Genomic DNA, 16,873 nt, shown 5'->3' on the forward strand with positions numbered 1-16,873 from the left:
GGCGCTGTGCAAAACGGCAGTCCCAAAAGGCGTGCAGCGATGTTTCCTCCACGAAGGGGCACCTTGGGCAGTACCGGGTTTTGCACAGGTTCCGGGCGTGCATGAATGACCGGACGGGCAGTCCGCCCTGTATCGCCATCCATGACAAGTCCTTGTGCCCGTTGGTCAATCCAGCCGATGACACGTTGGTCCAAACAGTCTCCAGTGTGTCGTGGTGAAGTCCTGGAATGTTCTCCATTTCGTCCTTGGCTCTGATGAGTTTGTGGATAGTCTTTGGCTTCCACAAATCAGGCTTGAGTCCCTCCAGTTGGTATTCCCTCACAAACCGGACAACGTCTCCGTAGAACCATGGCGTCGTCCAGTTGTAGGGGAAGGAGCTGTCCCACTTGTCCCAGCCGAACCTTCTCCAAAGGGGGAGCAGGAAGAAGCGAGACATGGACCTACCCGCAGAACCTCTCTTGACTCGCAGAGATCGGCGGACGCAGTCACATACGAAGGAGGATCGCAGGAGGGTGGGGATATCGGGTACGCCCTTCCCACCCTTGCGAGGATCCTTGTACATGATGGTCCGCTTTACTCTGTCCATCTTGGATCCCCAGACAAAACGAAACACCGTCCTGGTAATGGCCCTGCACACGGTGGCAAGGGGGGGCCAGGCCTGGGCCGTGTACTGCAGCACGGGCAGTACCTCGTTACGCAGGACCAGTGCTTTGCCCTCACAGGTGAGGCGTCTGAGGCTCCACAGACCGATCCGTTGGGTGATCTTGATCAAGCGTTCCTCCCAGGACTTGAGGGCTGCTCCTTCCTTCCCGAACCAGACTCCAAGAACCTTGATGAAATCCGGCTGGATGCTGAAAGGGAAGGGGGCGGAAGAGGCCGGCTGCCAGTCCCCGAAGAGCATGGCTTCCGACTTCCCGCAGTTGACTTTGGCTCCCGAAGCCCGTCCGAAGGTCTCACAGGTCTGGACGAGGGTGTCAACTGAGCGCCGGTCCGCGCAGAAGACGGTCACGTCGTCCATGTAGAGCGAGCACTTGACCTCGAAGCGATCTGGTCCTGGTGCGGTGATCCCTCTGATCTCTCCATTCCGCCGGATAGCCTCTGCAAAGAGTTCTATAACACAAACAAAAAGAAGAGGTGACAGAGGGCAGCCTTGTCTGACCCCTGAGAGGACCGGGAAGGGGTCAGTCTTCCAGCCGTTTACCAACACCGAGCTGTGAATATCAAAATACATTAGTTGGACATACAAACAAAACATGTTACCCAAACCTAACCTGTGCAGAGCTTTGCCCAGGAACTCATGGGAAACACGGTCGAAGGCCTTTTCCTGATCCAACGAGATCAGGGAAGCGTGCACCCGGAAGGCCTTGATGTACTCGACCGTGTCCCGCATGAGAGCCAGGCTGTCTGCGATGCGACGTCCGGGGATGCCGCAGATCTGATCCGGGTGGATGATCCGTCCAATAACCGTCTTCAGTCTCGTTGCCATCGTCTTGGCCAGGATCTTGTAGTCGACGTTCAGAAGGGTGATGGGACGCCAATTCTTCAGGTCGCACCTCTCTCCTTTGCGCTTGTACAGGATCGTGACCATTCCTTCCCTCAGGGACGGAGGCATTCTGCCCTCCACCACCATCTCCTCATACAGATCTAACAAGTCCGGACAGATGAGGTCCCCCAGTGCTACATAGAGCTCTGCTGGGAGGCCATCACTGCCCGGAGTCCTGCCGGACCTAAAGGATCTGGCGGCCGAGAGCAGCTCGTCCACCGTCAGAGGGACGTCCATGGCCGCCGCATCTGCAGGGTCAAGATGGTTAGTGATACCTGACAGGAACTTATCGGCGGCCTCGGGGTCGGTAGTCTTGCGGGCGTAGAGTTCGCTGTAGAAGTCGCTGACGACTTTCATCACGTCCTCTTTCCCGCGTCGCATGATTCCACTCTCATCTCATAGTTCATTCAGGGGTGTATGACCGGTGTGGAGCTTCCTGAAAAAGAACGAGTTACATTTCTCACCCTTCTCCAGGTTCTCCACTTTGGAACGGAAGACAATTCGCTTGGACTCCTCCTCAAAGTGCCTTTTCAGGCTCTTCTTAGTCTCCTCCAGCTCCTCTCTCACGTCCCAGCCACATCGAAGAAGGTCATGCAGGGAACGCAGCTCACGCTGGAGTCTCCTGAAGTCCCTCTTCTTCACACACGCCTGTTGTTGACTCTTTGCCTGAAAGAAGAAACGGAACTCGAGTTTAACGTATTCCCACCAGTCAGAAACAGACTGGAAGCCTGCCTTGTAGGCCCGCCACGTGGAGTAGGCCGCTCTAAGCTCCTCCAGAACTTCCCCCTTTTCCAGCAGAGAGCAGTTCAGCTTCCAGGAGCCAGGGCCAACAGGAAAGCCGTGGCCCAGCGCACCTTGAAAGTGAATGGCTCTGTGGTCAGAGAAGAAGCAGGGGACCATCGAGTGCCCACTCCGCCCAACCGTCCGAGAGGTAAACACGAAGTCAATCCTGGAACGCAGCGAACCATCAGGTCGGCACCATGAATAATTCACAGATCCGTGTCCGATGGAGCCCACAACGTCCACGAGAGAGGCTTCGGTCACCATCTCAATGAGCAGTTTGGATGTGACGTCTAACTTGGCAGCCGTTCCAGAACTGCGTCCATCCGCCTCAATCGGGCAGTTGAAGTCCCCGGCCATCACTACCATCCTGGTGGTGGCGAGCTGAGGGCGCAGGGCTCGGAGGAGCTCCAGTCGATCGTTCTTCACAGGAGAAGCGTACACATTGATGAACCTGACAGGTTCTCCAGCCCAGGTACCGTCCACGAGCAGTAACCTGCCGCAGACGAGTTCCTGAACTGAGTCCAACGTGAAGGCGCTTCCCCTGATTAGCACGGCGACCCCTGCAGACCTACAGTCGCCCCCGCCGGACCAGTAGGACGGTCCATGGGTCCATTCCCTGGCCAGATGGTTGAAGGACCTAGAGGAGGGAAGGGAGCATTCCTGCAGGAAAAATACATTACTAGACTGAGTGTTAAGAAAAGCAAAAATCGTCTGACGTCTGAACTTGTCTCTGATGCTCCTAACATTAATGGAAAAGATGTCAATGTTAGCAGTCATTGGAGGGAAGAGAGAGTTAGTGCAGGCGATGTGCCTTAGTTACCACTCCGGTCGGGCGGTTCTTCTTCTTTGGTGTCTGTCGGTGATGGTATCACCAGCAGACCTTCTTCTTCTAGCCGGTCGAGTAGAGATGTTGCCTCAGTGGCTTCCGACTCCTCCATTTCTTCTTCGGACACCAGGGACTCCACCATCTGCTCCAACACATCTGGTTCCGGGAGGAGGTCGTCCTCCTCTTCCTGGGTTGGATTGAGATCCACAATGAACAACTTGGAATGTTCTGCGACAGGACTATCTTCCAACTGCCTCTTCCTTTGGCTTGTACCTGAGGAGACAAGAGCTGGAAAATCCTTCTCGGTGAAAGGTGCAGGAGTGCTGAGGCCCTCTGCTCTCAGGGTCTGGGGAGGGAGAGTGGGCTTTGGAGGGGGGGTAAGGGCACCGACTGAGGAGTAGGGAAAAGAGGTGGAGGTGGTGGAATCCTCAGTGGGGTTGGCCGGGGGTAAAGGGGTTTGGACAGGGGTGACAGGGGGGGGGACCAGGGAGGGGGCAGCAGTTTTCTTACCCTTCTTCCTGGACTCCGTGGCCGCTGGGGCTTCGGCTGGAGCCGCGGTCACCGGGTTCTTGGCCGCCTTGGCCTCTGTGGCTTTGGTCGTAGCTGCCTTAGTCGACGAGGCTGCGACTACCCGAGCCTGGGTCGCCGCAGCCACCCTTGCCCAGGATTTCTCTCGTTGTGGGCAGTCCTTGTAAAGGTGGGCCGCCAGTCCACATAAGTTGCAGGTTATCTTCTTCGGACAATCCTTGGAGCTGTGTCCCGTCACCCGGCAAACCCTGCAGGCGTCCTCCTGGCAGGTCTTCATCGAATGCCCTTTCCCACCACATTTCCTGCAGTTGTGTGGCATGTCCGGGTAGTAGATGAGACCAAAGGAGTTTCCCAGAGAGAATGTCGGGGGCAGGTGCTGAAGGCCGTCCTCGGATGCTAGTTCCCTGTGGAGTCGAACGGTTACTGACCACTTACCCGTCCAGAATCTGCTGCCGTTAAGGATGTGGGATGGTTCCCTCACCACTGTGCAGAAGCGTCCCAGGAACGTGGATATGTCTCTTCCTGGGGTGTGCGGGTTCCGCATGGAGACCGTGATCCTCTTCTCATCCCTCTGTATAGGACAGGATCCTAAAAAAGAATGAAAAGGGGAGTCCGGCATCGCTGCGTTCATCGCCTCCCAGTATCTCCTGCAGGCATTCACCGTGGTAAAGGTTACCAGAAAGATGCCAGTCATGAAGGTCTGGACACTCAGGGTTTCCGCCCTGGAGAAGCCCTGATCCAGAATCATCTTCTTGCAGAACACGTCGCTGGACATGTCCGGCAACCTACCATCCACCGCCTTTAGCTTCAGGGCGACCGTCTGCCGCATCCAAGGCTCCAGGGTTGGAGCCTTTTCAGGCGGCGTCCGGGCTCCCTCCGGCTGGCCGGCGTCGGAGGTAGGGGCCTCTTGGGCCGAAGAAGCCTCTGGATGAGCCTTCCTGGAGGTCCCTGGGTCCTGAGCCTTCTTGGCTGCCTTCTCTGGCTTGCTTGCCATGGCTGGTTCCTGCTTGAGTTCCCGGAGCTGGATCTTGGATTCTTCTCCGGGTGTCTTCTCCCGCTGTGTTCCTCCTCGAAGTTCCTCTGGTCTCCCCAAGCCTTCTCCGAGCCTTCGTCTTCTTGCTTCTTTCTGCCAAGCTCTTCTTCCGTCCGATCTCCCTCTTTCGGTCTCGGCTGGGCTTCGGAGCTTGTCTCCCTGATCGTATCTCGTCAAGTGTAGCTAGCTCAGTTTGTTCTGATAAGAACAGATACTACACTTGATCTTAGCCAAAAGGCCGAGAAGCGATAACCAGAATTGGTTTGGGCCTCGAGTGGCACCCTGGCCTCAGCCGGACACATGTTAGGGAGAGAGAGTGAGAGGGAGACAAACCCACGCCTACAGAAGACATTTTGTCACCCAAGCCAACCCTTGAAAAGGCTGCTTTGCACAGCAAAAACACGAAGAATGGTGCGTTTTGCAGCCGCCGCCCACTGCAATGAATCTGAATAACTCCTCCTTTTGGGCACAAGCACCTCCCCTGCCCCTTGCAGTCTTTCCAATTCATGATACAAAAAGACGGACAGGACAGGTCGCCTGACTTTCCGTCACTGCCACCCTTTGCCATCCTTACCTGTAGAAAGCCCTTTCATCATCCCCAAACCCTAATCTTTTCCCTTCACTTCCCAGCCCCCAAACCCTGCCCTCTGAACCCTTCTCACCCCCCGCATCCCTTGTCCTGTCATCCCCCTACCATCCGGGAAAAAAACGGCTTGACCCCTCCTTCCACTAGCCCACCTCCCACCCAAAGAGCAATTTCTGCTGCGCAGCTAGCTTTCTAGGCAGCAGCGCTATTGTGATGTCATCGGGGGGGCATTGTGACAAGCCGCCAGTGTTCCGTCTCTTCATGTTGTGCACTGTTCAAACGGAAAATACATCAACAGGCAGGCTACAGAAAAGCTTACTAACAAAGGTTAGAGAGGGGCTTTGTCAGAGGGCTTTTTACAGTTTGTCTATTCCCAATTAGCCGGTTTAGTATACTTAATGAAAGTACTAATTCTTTCATAGGCCGCCCATTCTTAGTATTTGACGTTCCTTATATTGTGGTATTAGGCTGCGCAGCAGGTTGCAACACACCTGTGGTCACTGCAGCAGCAGCAGCAGCAATAGAATCCACTTTGTCCAAAAGGGATCTATTCCATTCAATTGCACATGATCTAGATTAGCCTGAGAACAAGATACTGCATGGGACATAGCAGAGTTGGTGAAGTTGAGTGGTGATGAGTTTGCCATTTGGATGAATAAAGCAAGTAAAAAGTGTGAAAGATAAAAAGCAAAAGGAGTTTGAAGTGTGAAAAGTGAATGGGCCAAATTGAGGTGCATATGAAGTTGTATGCTTTCTTTCAATTCATTAATCGGGCTAATATGAATCAGGTGAATCGAGTTCTGCTTTTGGAAACTGGGTTAAGAAGGGGTGCACCGCTCCTGGAGGTACTGCAATACCAGGTCAATGCGTGGAGTGGACAGAGCAAGCTCTTTTTCCATCTCCCTGTTCTAAAAATCCATTTAATATATGGTCCCCAGATAGGGGACGTATCAGATATTAAACTGATAAGAACAGATTTTTTTGATTTAACAGCATCTTTATTATCATGCACTACTCACAAAAAGGTAACAAACCGTGTACAGTGCCGCAGCCCCGTACACACAGAAATATACAATCCTTCTTACATAGCCATAGAGTACGACGCACTAAACTATACATCACGCTCCTATGCTTATCCATAACACTCAAGCTGAAAGAAAAAGTTAGACAATAAATAACGACGAACCGGCGATTGGGGGATGGGGGTAGGGGAAAAGGGGGATAGGGTGGGGAAATCACAGGCCCGAAGCTTTATTGAAAGACGCACATAACGGGAAAAGGAGGGAGGGGGCATGGAAGAGGTCTAAACCTCCTCCTCGGCGCTGTCGTCCGGACTGTCCATGATGGAATAGTCTCTGAGCAGGCTGTGGATCAGCCTGCGGCAATCCTGGATAGACATCCTCTCCCTCTTCAAGATGAGCCGGTTCCTGGCGACCCAAATAGCGTCCTTAAAGCAGTTCATAAGGCGCCAAGCCTCCTGGATGGCTCCAACGGTGTGAGTCCCAGGGAAGAGTCCATAAAGTACGGAATGGTACGATAGGCTCCCTCTGGGGACGGAGTTCCTCAGGTCATCCTCCAGGGCAACCAACAGGCGCTGTGCGAAACGGCAGTCCCAAAAGGCGTGCAGCGATGTTTCCTCCACGAAGGGGCACCTTGGGCAGTACCGGGTTTTGCACAGGTTCCGGGCGTGCATGAATGACCGGACGGGCAGTCCGCCCTGTATCGCCATCCATGACAAGTCCTTGTGCCCGTTGGTCAATCCAGCCGATGACACGTTTGTCCAAACAGTCTCCAGTGTGTCGTGATGAAGTCCTGGAATGTTCTCCATTTCGTCCTTGGCTCTGATGAGTTTGTGGATAGTCTTTGGCTTCCACAAATCAGGCTTGAGTCCCTCCAGTTGGTGTTCCCTCACAAACCGAACCACGTCTCCGTAGAACCATGGCGCCGTCCAGTTGTATGGGAAGGAGCTGTCCCACTTGTCCCAGCCTAACCGTCTCCAAAGGGGGAGCAGGAAGAAGTGAGACATGGACCCACCCGCGGAACCTCTCTTGACTCGCAGAGTTCGGCGAACGCAGTCACATACGAAGGAGGATCGCAGGAGGGTGGGGATATCGGGTACGCCCTTCCCACCCTTGCGAGGATCCTTGTACATGATGCTCCGCTTTACTCTGTCCATCTTGGATCCCCAGACAAAACGAAACACCGTCCTGGTAATGGCCCTGCACACGGTGGCAAGGGGGGGCCAGGCCTGGGCCGTGTACTGCAGCACGGGCAGTACCTCGTTACGCAGGACCAGTGCTTTGCCCTCACAGGTGAGGCGTCTGAGGCTCCACAGACCGATCCGTTGGGTGATCTTGGTCAAGCGTTCCTCCCAGGACTTGAGGGCTGCTCCTTCCTTCCCGAACCAGACTCCAAGAACCTTGATGAAATCCGGCTGGATGCTGAAAGGGAAGGGGGCGGAAGAGGCCGGCTGCCAGTCCCCGAAGAGCATGGCTTCCGACTTCCCGCAGTTGACTTTGGCTCCCGAAGCCCGTCCGAAGGTCTCACAGGTCTGGACGAGGGTGTCGACTGAGCGCCGGTCCGCGCAGAAGACAGTCACGTCGTCCATGTAGAGCGAGCACTTGACCTCGAAGCGTTCTGGTCCTGGTGCGGTGATCCCTCTGATCTCTCCATTCCGCCGGATAGCCTCTGCAAAGAGTTCTATAACACAAACAAAAAGAAGAGGTGACAGAGGACAGCCTTGTCTGACCCCTGAGAGGACCGGGAAGGGGTCAGTCTTCCAGCCGTTCACCAACACCGAGCTGTGAATATCAAAATACATTAGTTGGACATACAAACAAAACATGTTACCCAAACCTAACCTGTGCAGAGCTTTGCCCAGGAACTCATGGGAAACACGGTCGAAGGCCTTTTCCTGATCCAACGAGATCAGGGCTGCGTGCACCCGGCGGGCTTTGATGTACTCGACCGTGTCCCGCATGAGAGCCAGGCTGTCTGCGATGCGACGTCCGGGGATGCCGCAGGTCTGATCCGGGTGGATGATCCGTCCGATAACCGTCTTCAGTCTTGTTGCCATCGTCTTGGCCAGGATCTTGTAGTCGACATTCAGAAGGGTGATGGGACGCCAATTCTTCAGGTCGCACCTCTCTCCTTTACGCTTGTACAGGATCGTGACCATTCCTTCCCTCAGAGATGGAGGCATTCTGCCCTCCACCACCATCTCCTCATACAGCCCTAACAGGTCCGGACAGATTAGGTCTCCCAGCGCTACATAGAGCTCTGCTGGGAGGCCGTCACTGCCCGGTGTCCTGCCAGAACTAAAGGATTTGGCGGCCGAGAGCAGCTCGTCCACCGTCAGAGGAACGTCCATGGCCGCCGCGTCTGCAGGGTCAAGATGGTTAGTGATACCTGACAGGAACTTATCGGCGGCCTCGGGGTCAGTAGTCTTGCGGGCGTAGAGTTCGCTGTAGAAGTCGCTGACGACCTTCATCACATTCTCTTTCCCGCGTCGTATGCTTCCACTCTCGTCTCGTAGTTCATTCATGGGCGTGTGACCGGCGTGGAGTTTCCTGAAAAAGAACGAGTTACATTTCTCACCCTTCTCCAGGTTCTCCACTTTGGAACGGAAGACAATTCGCTCGGACTCCTCCTCGAAGTGCCTTTTCAGGCTCCTCTTAGTCTCCTCCAGCTCCTCTCTCACGTCCCAGCCGCATCGAAGAAGGTCCTGCAGGGAACGCAGCTCACGCTGGAGTCTCCTGAAGTCCCTCCTCTTCAGACACGCCTGTTGTTGACTCTTTGCCTGAAAGAAGAAACGGAACTCGAGTTTAACGTATTCCCACCAGTCAGAAACAGACTGGAAGCCCGCCTTGTAGGCCCGCCACGTGGAGTAGGCAGCTCTAAGCTCCTCCAGAATCTCACCCTTTTCCAGCAGAGAGCAGTTCAGCTTCCAGGAGCCCGGGCCAATGGGGAAGCCATGGCCCAGCACACCTTGAAAGTGAATGGCTCTGTGGTCAGAGAAGAAGCAGGGGACCATCGAGTGCCCACTCCGCCCAACCGCCCGAGAGGTAAACACAAAGTCAATCCTGGAACGCAGCGAGCCATCGGATCGGCACCATGAATAGTTCACGGATCCGTGTCCGATGGAGCCAACAACGTCCACAAGAGAGGCTTCGGTCACCATCTCAATGAGCAGTTTGGATGTGACGTCCAACTTGGCAGCCGTTCCAGAACTGCGTCCATCCTCCTCAATTGGGCAGTTGAAATCCCCGGCCATCACTACCGTCCTGGCGGTAGCGAGCTGAGGGCGCAGGGCTTGGAGGAGCTCCAGTCGATCGCTCTTCACAGGAGAAGCATACACATTGATGAACCTGACAGGTTCTCCCGCCCAGGTGCCATCCACGAGCAGTAACCTGCCGCAGACGATTTCCTGAACAGAGTCCAATGTGAAGGCGCTTCCCCTGATCAGCACGGCGACCCCCGCGGACCTACAGTCGCCCCCGCCAGACCAGTAGGATGGGCCATGGGTCCACTCCCTGGCCAGATGGTTGAAGGACCTAGAGGAGGGAAGGGAGCATTCCTGCAGGAAAAATACATCACTAGACTGAGTGTTAAGGAACGCAAAAATTGTCTGACGTCGGAACTTGTCTCTGATGCTCCTAACATTAATGGAAAAGATGTTAATGTTAGCAGTCATTGGAGGAAAGAGAAAGTTAGAGCAGGCGGTGTGCCTTAGTTACCACTCCGGTCGGGCGGTTCTTCCTCTTTGGCACCTGCTGGTAAGGGTATCTCCAGCAGACCCTCTTCTTCTAGCTGCTCGAGCAGGGATGGTGCCTCAGTGGCTTCCGACTCCTCCATTTCTTCTTCGGCCACAAGGGACTCCACCATCTGCTCCAACACGTCCGGTTCTGGGAGGAGGCCATCCTCCTCTTCCTGGGGTGGATTGGGGTCCACAATGAACAGCTTGGAAGGTTCTGCGACAGGACTATCTTCCACCTTCCTTTTCCTTTGGCCTGTACCTGAGGAGACAAGAGCTGGAAAATCCTCCTCGGTGAAAAGTGCAAGAGTGCTGAGGCCCTCTGCTCTCATGGTCTGGGGAGGGAGAGTGGGCTTTGGGGGGGGGGTGAGGAGACCAACTGAGGAGTAGGGAAATGAGGTGGAGGTAGTGGAATCCTCAGTAGGGTTGGCCGGGGGGGGAGGGGTTTGGACAGGGGTGACAGGGGGGGGGACCAGGGAGGGGGCAACAGTTTTCTTACCCTTCTTTTCCCTGGACTCCGTGGCTGCTGGGGCATCGGCTGGAGCCACGGTCGCCGGGTTCTTGGCCGCCTTGTCCTTGGCCTCTGTGGCCTTGGTCGTAGCTGCCTTGGTCGACGAAGCTGTGACTACCCGATACTGGGTCGCCGCGGCAACCCTTGCCCAGGATTTCTCCCGCTGTGGGCAGTCCTTGTAAAGGTGGTCCGCCTGTCCACATAGGTTACAAGTCTTCTTCTTTGGGCAGTCCTTGGAGCTGTGTCCTGTCACCCGGCAAACCCTGCAGGCGTCCTCCTTGCAGGTCTTCATCGAATGCCCTTTCCCGCCACATTTCCTGCAGTTGTGTGGCATGTCCGGGTAGTAGATGAGACCAAAGGAGTTTCCCAGAGAGAATGTCGGGGGCAGGTGCTGGAGACCATCCTCGGATGCTGGTTCCCTGTAGAGTCGAACGGTTACTGACCACTTACCCGTCCAGAATCCGTTGCCGTTAAGGATGTGGGATGGCTCCCTCACCACTGTGCAGAGACGTCCCAGGAACGTGGAGATGTCTCTTCCTGGGGTGTGCGGGTTCCGCATGGAGACCGTGATCCTCTTCTCATCCCTCTGTATAGGACAGGATCCTAAAAAAGAATGAAAAGGGGAGTCCGGCATCGCTGCGTTCATCGCCTCCCAGTATCTCCTGCAGGCATTCACCGTGGCAAAGGTTACCAGAAAAATGCCAGTCATGAAGGTCTGGACACTCAGGGTTTCCGCCCTGGAGAAGCCCTGATCCAGAATCATCTTCTTGCAGAACACGTCGCTGGACATGTCCGGCAACCTACCATCCACCGCCTTTAGCTTCAGGGCGACCGTCTGCCGCATCCAAGGCTCCAGGGTTGGAGCCTTTTCAGGCGGCGTCCGGGCTCCCTCCGGCTGGCTGGCGTCGGAGGTAGGGGCCTCTTGGGCCGAAGAAGCCTCTGGATGAGCCTTCCTGGAGGTCCCTGGGTCCTGAGCCTTCTTGGCTGCCTTCTCTGGCTTGCTTGCCATGGCTGGTTCCTGCTTGAGTTCCCGGAGCTGGATCTTGGATTCTTCTCCGGGTGTCTTCTCCCGCTGTGTTCCTCCTCGAAGTTCCTCTGGTCTCCCCAAGTCTTCTCCGAGCCTTCGTCTTCTTGCTTCTTTCTGCCAAGCTCTTCTTCCGTCCGATCTCCCTCTTCCGGTCTCGGCTGGGCTTTGGAGCTCGTCTCCCTGATCGTATCTCGTCAAGTGTAGCTAGCTCAGTTTGTTCTGATAAGAACAGATACTACACTTGATCTTAGCCAAAAGGCCGAGAAGCGATAACCAGAATTGGTTTGGGCCTCGAGTGGCACCCTGGCCTATGCCGGACACATGTTAGGGAGAGAGAGTGAGCGGGAGACAAACCCACGCCTACAGAAGACATTTTGTCACCCAAGCCAACCCTTGAAAAGGCTGCTTTGCACAGCAAAAACACGAAGAATGGTGCGTTTTGCAGCCGCCGCCCACTGCAATGAATCTGAATAACTCCTCCTTTTGGGCACAAGCACCTCCCCTGCCCCTTGCAGTCTTTCCAATTCATGATACAAAAAGACGGACAGGACAGGTCGCCTGACTTTCCGTCACTGCCACCCTTTGCCATCCTTACCTGTAGAAAGCCCTTTCATCATCCCCAAACCCTAATCTTTTCCCTTCACTTCCCAGCCCCCAAACCCTGCCCTCTGAACCCTTCTCACCCCCCGCATCCCTTGTCCTGTCATCCCCCTACCATCCGGGAAAAAAACGGCTTGACCCCTCCTTCCACTAGCCCACCTCCCACCCAAAGAGCAATTTCTGCTGCGCAGCTAGCTTTCTAGGCAGCAGCGCTATTGTGATGTCATCGGGGGGGCATTGTGACAAGCCGCCAGTGTTCCGTCTCTTCATGTTGTGCACTGTTCAAACGGAAAATACATCAACAGGCAGGCTACAGAAAAGCTTACTAACAAAGGTTAGAGAGGGGCTTTCTCAGAGGGCTTTTTACAGTTTGTCTATTCCCAATTAGCCGGTTTAGTATACTTAATGAAAGTACTAATTCTTTCATAGGCCGCCCATTCTTAGTATTTGACGTTCCTTATATTGTGGTATTAGGCTGCGCAGCAGGTTGCAACACACCTGTGGTCACTGCAGCAGCAGCAGCAGCAGCAATAGAATCCACTTTGTCCAAAAGGGATCTATTCCATTCAATTGCACATGATCTAGATTAGCCTGAGAACAAGATACTGCATGGGACATAGCAGAGTTGGTGAAGTTGAGTGGTGATGAGTTTGCCATTTGGATGAATAAAGCAAGTAAAAAGTGTGAAAGATAAAAAGCAAAAGGAGTTTGAAGTGTGAAAAGTGAATGGGCCAAATTGAGGTGCATATGAAGTTGTATGCTTTCTTTCAATTCATTAATCGGGCTAATATGAATCAGGTGAATCGAGTTCTGCTTTTGGAAACTGGGTTAAGAAGGGGTGCACCGCTCCTGGAGGTACTGCAATACCAGGTCAATGCGTGGAGTGGACAGAGCAAGCTCTTTTTCCATCTCCCTGTTCTAAAAATCCATTTAATATATGGTCCCCAGATAGGGGACGTATCAGATATTAAACTGATAAGAACAGATGAGATTTCATCCGCAAATTTCAGAAACGGTCATCGGCCACCACACAAAAGCGCAGTGCCGCAGGTGACCGCCTCCCGAGCCCAGGAACCGCCAGCCAAAAGGGGACGTAAGCACCAAAAGGCGCAACAATCCCCAAGGCCGGCGGTTGTGCAAGCCCGGGCCCCTCCCAGCCAAGACCATGGCAAACCCAATGAAGGGACTACACTTGATCTTAGCCAAAAGGCCGAGAAGCGATAACAAGAATTGGTTTGGGCCTCGAGTGGCACCCTGGCCTATGCCGGACACATGTTAGGGAGAGAGAGTGAGCGGGAGACAAACCCACGCCTACAGAAGACATTTTGTCACCCAAGCCAACCCTTGAAAAGGCTGCTTTGCACAGCAAAAACACGAAGAATGGTGCGTTTTGCAGCCGCCGCCCACTGCAATGAATCTGAATAACTCCTCCTTTTGGGCACAAGCACCTCCCCTGCCCCTTGCAGTCTTTCCAATTCATGATACAAAAAGACGGACAGGACAGGTCGCCTGACTTTCCGTCACTGCCACCCTTTGCCATCCTTACCTGTAGAAAGCCCTTTCATCATCCCCAAACCCTAATCTTTTCCCTTCCCTTCCCAGCCCCCAAACCCTGCCCTCTGAACCCTTCTCACCCCCCGCATCCCTTGTCCTGTCATCCCCCTACCATCCGGGAAAAAAACGGCTTGACCCCTCCTTCCACTAGCCCACCTCCCACCCAAAGAGCAATTTCTGCTGCGCAGCTAGCTTTCTAGGCAGCAGCGCTATTGTGATGTCATCGGGGGGGCATTGTGACAAGCCGCCAGTGTTCCGTCTCTTCATGTTGTGCACTGTTCAAACGGAAAATACATCAACAGGCAGGCTACAGAAAAGCTTACTAACAAAGGTTAGAGAGGGGCTTTCTCAGAGGGCTTTTTACAGTTTGTCTATTCCCAATTAGCCGGTTTAGTATACTTAATGAAAGTACTAATTCTTTCATAGGCCGCCCATTCTTAGTATTTGACGTTCCTTATATTGTGGTATTAGGCTGCGCAGCAGGTTGCAACACACCTGTGGTCACTGCAGCAGCAGCAGCAGCAGCAATAGAATCCACTTTGTCCAAAAGGGATCTATTCCATTCAATTGCACATGATCTAGATTAGCCTGAGAACAAGATACTGCATGGGACATAGCAGAGTTGGTGAAGTTGAGTGGTGATGAGTTTGCCATTTGGATGAATAAAGCAAGTAAAAAGTGTGAAAGATAAAAAGCAAAAGGAGTTTGAAGTGTGAAAAGTGAATGGGCCAAATTGAGGTGCATATGAAGTTGTATGCTTTCTTTCAATTCATTAATCGGGCTAATATGAATCAGGTGAATCGAGTTCTGCTTTTGGAAACTGGGTTAAGAAGGGGTGCACCGCTCCTGGAGGTACTGCAATACCAGGTCAATGCGTGGAGTGGACAGAGCAAGCTCTTTTTCCATCTCCCTGTTCTAAAAATCCATTTAATATATGGTCCCCAGATAGGGGACGTATCAGATATTAAACTGATAAGAACAGATGAGATTTCATCCGCAAATTTCAGAAACGGTCATCGGCCACCACACAAAAGCGCAGTGCCGCAGGTGACCGCCTCCCGAGCCCAGGAACCGCCAGCCAAAAGGGGACGTAAGCACCAAAAGGCGCAACAATCCCCAAGGCCGGCGGTTGTGCAAGCCCGGGCCCCTCCCAGCCAAGACCATGGCAAACCCAATGAAGGGACTACACTTGATCTTAGCCAAAAGGCCGAGAAGCGATAACAAGAATTGGTTTGGGCCTCGAGTGGCACCCTGGCCTATGCCGGACACATGTTAGGGAGAGAGAGTGAGCGGGAGACAAACCCACGCCTACAGAAGACATTTTGTCACCCAAGCCAACCCTTGAAAAGGCTGCTTTGCACAGCAAAAACACGAAGAATGGTGCGTTTTGCAGCCGCCGCCCACTGCAATGAATCTGAATAACTCCTCCTTTTGGGCACAAGCACCTCCCCTGCCCCTTGCAGTCTTTCCAATTCATGATACAAAAAGACGGACAGGACAGGTCGCCTGACTTTCCGTCACTGCCACCCTTTGCCATCCTTACCTGTAGAAAGCCCTTTCATCATCCCCAAACCCTAATCTTTTCCCTTCCCTTCCCAGCCCCCAAACCCTGCCCTCTGAACCCTTCTCACCCCCCGCATCCCTTGTCCTGTCATCCCCCTACCATCCGGGAAAAAAACGGCTTGACCCCTCCTTCCACTAGCCCACCTCCCACCCAAAGAGCAATTTCTGCTGCGCAGCTAGCTTTCTAGGCAGCAGCGCTATTGTGATGTCATCGGGGGGGCATTGTGACAAGCCGCCAGTGTTCCGTCTCTTCATGTTGTGCACTGTTCAAACGGAAAATACATCAACAGGCAGGCTACAGAAAAGCTTACTAACAAAGGTTAGAGAGGGGCTTTCTCAGAGGGCTTTTTACAGTTTGTCTATTCCCAATTAGCCGGTTTAGTATACTTAATGAAAGTACTAATTCTTTCATAGGCCGCCCATTCTTAGTATTTGACGTTCCTTATATTGTGGTATTAGGCTGCGCAGCAGGTTGCAACACACCTGTGGTCACTGCAGCAGCAGCAGCAGCAGCAATAGAATCCACTTTGTCCAAAAGGGATCTATTCCATTCAATTGCACATGATCTAGATTAGCCTGAGAACAAGATACTGCATGGGACATAGCAGAGTTGGTGAAGTTGAGTGGTGATGAGTTTGCCATTTGGATGAATAAAGCAAGTAAAAAGTGTGAAAGATAAAAAGCAAAAGGAGTTTGAAGTGTGAAAAGTGAATGGGCCAAATTGAGGTGCATATGAAGTTGTATGCTTTCTTTCAATTCATTAATCGGGCTAATATGAATCAGGTGAATCGAGTTCTGCTTTTGGAAACTGGGTTAAGAAGGGGTGCACCGCTCCTGGAGGTACTGCAATACCAGGTCAATGCGTGGAGTGGACAGAGCAAGCTCTTTTTCCATCTCCCTGTTCTAAAAATCCATTTAATATATGGTCCCCAGATAGGGGACGTATCAGATATTAAACTGATAAGAACAGATGAGATTTCATCCGCAATTTTCAGAATCAAGGTAGCCCCGAAGGCCAGCAGGCCACCACACAAAAGCGCAGTGCCTGGGTGATCGCCTCCCGAGCCCAGGAACCACCAGCCACAAAGGGACGTAAGCACCAAAAGGCGCAACAATCCCCGAGGCCGGCGGTTGTGCAAGCCCGGGCCCCTCCCAGCCAAGACCAAGGCAAACCCAATGAAGGAACTACACTTGATCTTAGCCAAAAGGCCGAGAAGCGATAACCAGAATTGGTTTGGGCCTCGAGTGGCACCCTGGCCTATGCCGGACACATGTTAGGGAGAGAGAGTGAGCGGGAGACAAACCCACGCCTACAGAAGACATTTTGTCACCCAAGCCAACCCTTGAAAAGGCTGCTTTGCACAGCAAAAACACGAAGAATGGTGCGTTTTGCAGCCGCCGCCCACTGCAATGAATCTGAATAACTCCTCCTTTTGGGCACAAGCACCTCCCCTGCCCCTTGCAGTCTTTCCAATTCATGATACAAAAAGACGGACAGGACAGGTCGCCTGACTTTCCGTCACTGCCACCCTTTGCCATCCTTACCTGTAGAAAGCCCTTTCATCA

The 16,873-nt window shown here is 53.4% G+C and overlaps 3 non-coding genes and 3 pseudogenes across 3 annotated transcripts; all 6 read right to left on the reverse strand.

Annotated features, from left to right (window-relative positions):
• Window positions 1-4,859: 4,859 nt before the first annotated feature.
• Window positions 4,860-4,963, reverse strand: LOC142292685 (U2 spliceosomal RNA; annotated as a pseudogene).
• A 1,159-nt stretch (window positions 4,964-6,122) lies between these two features.
• Window positions 6,123-6,328, reverse strand: LOC142293135 (U2 spliceosomal RNA; annotated as a pseudogene).
• Window positions 6,329-11,756: 5,428 nt separating this feature from the next.
• Window positions 11,757-11,861, reverse strand: LOC142292683 (U2 spliceosomal RNA; annotated as a pseudogene).
• A 1,162-nt stretch (window positions 11,862-13,023) lies between these two features.
• Window positions 13,024-13,207, reverse strand: LOC142293253 (U2 spliceosomal RNA). The gene has a single exon (XR_012751229.1). It is a non-coding gene; the product is annotated as a U2 spliceosomal RNA (small nuclear RNA).
• Window positions 13,208-14,574: 1,367 nt separating this feature from the next.
• On the reverse strand, window positions 14,575-14,758 carry LOC142293254 (U2 spliceosomal RNA). The gene has a single exon (XR_012751230.1). It is a non-coding gene; the product is annotated as a U2 spliceosomal RNA (small nuclear RNA).
• Window positions 14,759-16,125: 1,367 nt separating this feature from the next.
• On the reverse strand, window positions 16,126-16,309 carry LOC142292465 (U2 spliceosomal RNA). Its single transcript, XR_012750623.1, has one exon. It is a non-coding gene; the product is annotated as a U2 spliceosomal RNA (small nuclear RNA).
• Window positions 16,310-16,873: the final 564 nt, after the last annotated feature.

This window comes from Anomaloglossus baeobatrachus, chromosome 2 (assembly GCF_048569485.1).
Source record: "Anomaloglossus baeobatrachus isolate aAnoBae1 chromosome 2, aAnoBae1.hap1, whole genome shotgun sequence".
In the NCBI taxonomy this organism is placed as follows: domain Eukaryota; kingdom Metazoa; phylum Chordata; class Amphibia; order Anura; family Aromobatidae; genus Anomaloglossus; species Anomaloglossus baeobatrachus.